Here is a 2,500-nt window from a genome sequence, read left to right on the forward strand (position 1 = left end):
GTAGCAACAGCATGGAAAGGCAGCTTCCAGCCCTGAGAAGCACTGGCGTGAACTATGTTCAATGCCAGAAAAGCCCCTAGGAGAAAAATCAACTGAAACAAACAAACAAAAAAACAAAAAAAAAAAAACCGAAGCCGAGAACAGTCCAGCCCAGGCCAGCCCAGGGGAGATTCACGGCGGTGTGCATGTGGACAGGCTTGCCAGCGTGGCCCGGCCATGCTGCAGTCATTCACATGCGATGAGGCGGCTTTCAGCGATCACACCCATAAAGAACAGTTCTTAGGGGCCTCCATGCAGTCGGGAGGTTTTCTAAGCACTGCTGCAGTAGAAGAAGACTTGTACATTGGAACATGAACGCTTCTGCTTCTTCAGCTCCTATGATCAGGTGGTCTGGAGGAGAAGCAAGGGGCCAAGGCTTTGAGGCAGTGTGAGTGGGTCTGAGGAGTGCACCGAGGAGGTGACAGGCAGCCCAGGCCAGCCACCTTTTAGGGAAGCAGAGCCTTGCTGCTACCTAGGACTGTGATGCTGTTCCTACCTACAAACTGTTCCTCCCACAGGCCGAGTCTGCATTAACCTCCAGGAAAAGGTTCAAAGAATCCAACTCTTATTCCAACCAGTGCAGTCCCTTGCCAGGGCAAAGGGGCCCTGAGTAGTGTGTTAATGCGTAACTCAGTGTCTGCCTTCTCTCTATACAGGGAAGGAAGGGGAAACCTCATATGCTTTCTAAGAACTTGAAAACTTCAGAGGTTCCCCCTCTTTAGCCAGGGACCTCTGAGACTTTCAGAAAGAACCGGCAAGAAGAGGCTCTGTCCATCCATCACCCAGAATTCCAGGTTTGATGCTGTTAGAGCGTGCCCTGCTGCCCTCAGGAAAAACTTCAGGAAACCCACGAGGCCCAGGATTCGGGTTTCAATGTGAAACCAAGACTTGTCACTTGTGATTTTAACCAGCAAAGTCACAAAGAGGAACCTGGATAAGAGGCACTTCATGGGCCACACCCGCTTCTGTTCACCCCCTGCCTCAGCTCCTGCACTGTCCAGGGACCCAGTACCCTCTGCATCTCCTCTGCTCTCCCTCCTTCTCTGACAATGGGGATGGAGCGCAGGGCTTTGTGCACACCAGGCATAGTAATGGCTGTAACGCTAGCTTGTCATTTGTTTTTTTATAATTCAACATTCTGAATGCTCTAAAAAATAATTATAGCACAAGGTGGACACTAATAAAGTCCACTTACCTCCTGGATTTTATTCTCTTTAATTTCTGTATTTTTTTGTCTCAAACAACCCCCATGGAAATGTTAGCTCTGGGCAGACAGGGCATTTTCTGTCAGATAACTGCTACATTCCTAGTATACTATGGCTGCTAGTCAACAAATGTTTATTGAGTGAATACAGAATGTGTAAGTGAATAATGAGGGCGGGATTGGGGCTTGGTTTCTGGGAAGAGCCAGGTTAAAATGTGTCGGTCAGTGCAGCGGAAGCCTTTGCTCCCCTGTGTGAGTATGGATAGAGGCAGACACGGAGACACACAGAGGGCAGGCAGACAGGAGAGGACTTTGTGGGGAGGAGAGAAAACACCAGGGAGAAGGCTTATTTTAGGACGAAGGGAAAGCTTTGTGGGGGTGGGGGAGCAGAGAGGTGCTGAGGAGGATGGAGGTTGTGAGGATAGAAAACGAAACCTGGCAGGGGTGTGAGGAGCCCTCTGTGAGCCTGGGACAGGAGCGTAACTATTTCCACGTGTGGCACGGGGATGACTTCGGGTGTGGATGCTCTACAAAGTGCTCTGTCTTCACCGCTGGACTTTCCGGACTTTTCACGCGTGCGTCTGCACATTTAGGGATTTTGCCCCTTGGATGGAAGCAAAGCCTTTCAACCCCCGATCTGCAGGGATGTCAACTGTTTATTTTCTCAAGGGCAAACTGTTTCTATTCACCATTTAAAAACCAAAGCCTACCCTTCCCGCTCCACAGGACCAAGGACCAGGGTCTCCACCCTTACCCAAGAATCTCCAGGCGCTGAATTACCGTTTATATCCCCCTTTCCACTGAAAGTAGAAACAGCAATGTTTTTTATTGGTACCTTATAATGTTTTTATATGAGGCTCCTAAATCTTCCCTTTAGATACCGATCACAGCTGTAAAAGATTTCATTATTATTTGTAGGTGGTTGCTAATTTCCCCCTTTATATTTTCACAAAGAAAACACAATAAAGGGGGTTTTATTAATATTTATAGCCCAAGTTCTTCCGATCTGTGACAAACTGCAGGAAGGTAATATTCTAAGCATGCCCGATGCATAAAACTCTTTGGCCTGTGATTTACGGGTGGTCACACTTCCCAAGTGACAAACTTCTCTGCCTGGGTTATTGCCTGGGATGACCCTGAGGGGGAGAGACCCCAGTCATAGGTTATTTCCAGTCAGTGATGTTTATAGCATATGTGGAAATTTCTGGAAGCTGAACAGTAATTTTTTTTTTTTTTAGACAGTAAAAGCTGATGCTT

At 47.8% G+C, this 2,500-nt stretch overlaps 1 protein-coding gene across 4 annotated transcripts in view; it reads right to left on the minus strand.

Moving 5' to 3' along the window:
• Aff3 (ALF transcription elongation factor 3) overlaps window positions 1-2,500 on the minus strand; it is a 498,796-nt gene that overhangs the window by 39,275 nt on the left and 457,021 nt on the right. The gene's annotated exons all lie outside the window — the stretch shown is intronic.

This window comes from Apodemus sylvaticus, chromosome 9 (genome assembly GCF_947179515.1).
Source record: "Apodemus sylvaticus chromosome 9, mApoSyl1.1, whole genome shotgun sequence".
Classification (NCBI taxonomy): domain Eukaryota; kingdom Metazoa; phylum Chordata; class Mammalia; order Rodentia; family Muridae; genus Apodemus; species Apodemus sylvaticus.